Below are 247 nucleotides of genomic sequence, written 5' to 3'. Positions count from 1 at the left end.
CGAGGAAACAGTCACCTGAGAGCCAACAGAGCCCCTAACCGGACATGACCGCTACCCCGGGTTGAGCCCCCCAAGGAAGATGCCTTATTATTAATTGTTATTAATTCTTATAGTTCACTTAGGACAGCAGTCTACAGAAACCTATTTTCAGTGAGTCTGAATTACAGGCACAGACCTAATGAATTATGGGTTAGCTAAATGTCACGTAATGAAACTCTAGAAGACATGATAAGTGAACCGGTCAAAA

This window comes from Pundamilia nyererei, unplaced genomic scaffold (genome assembly GCF_000239375.1).
Source record: "Pundamilia nyererei isolate P.nyererei 1_Seehausen unplaced genomic scaffold, PunNye1.0 scaffold00173, whole genome shotgun sequence".
NCBI classification, from domain to species: Eukaryota; Metazoa; Chordata; class Actinopteri; order Cichliformes; family Cichlidae; genus Pundamilia; species Pundamilia nyererei.
Note: the sequence above shows the minus strand (reverse complement) of the source record.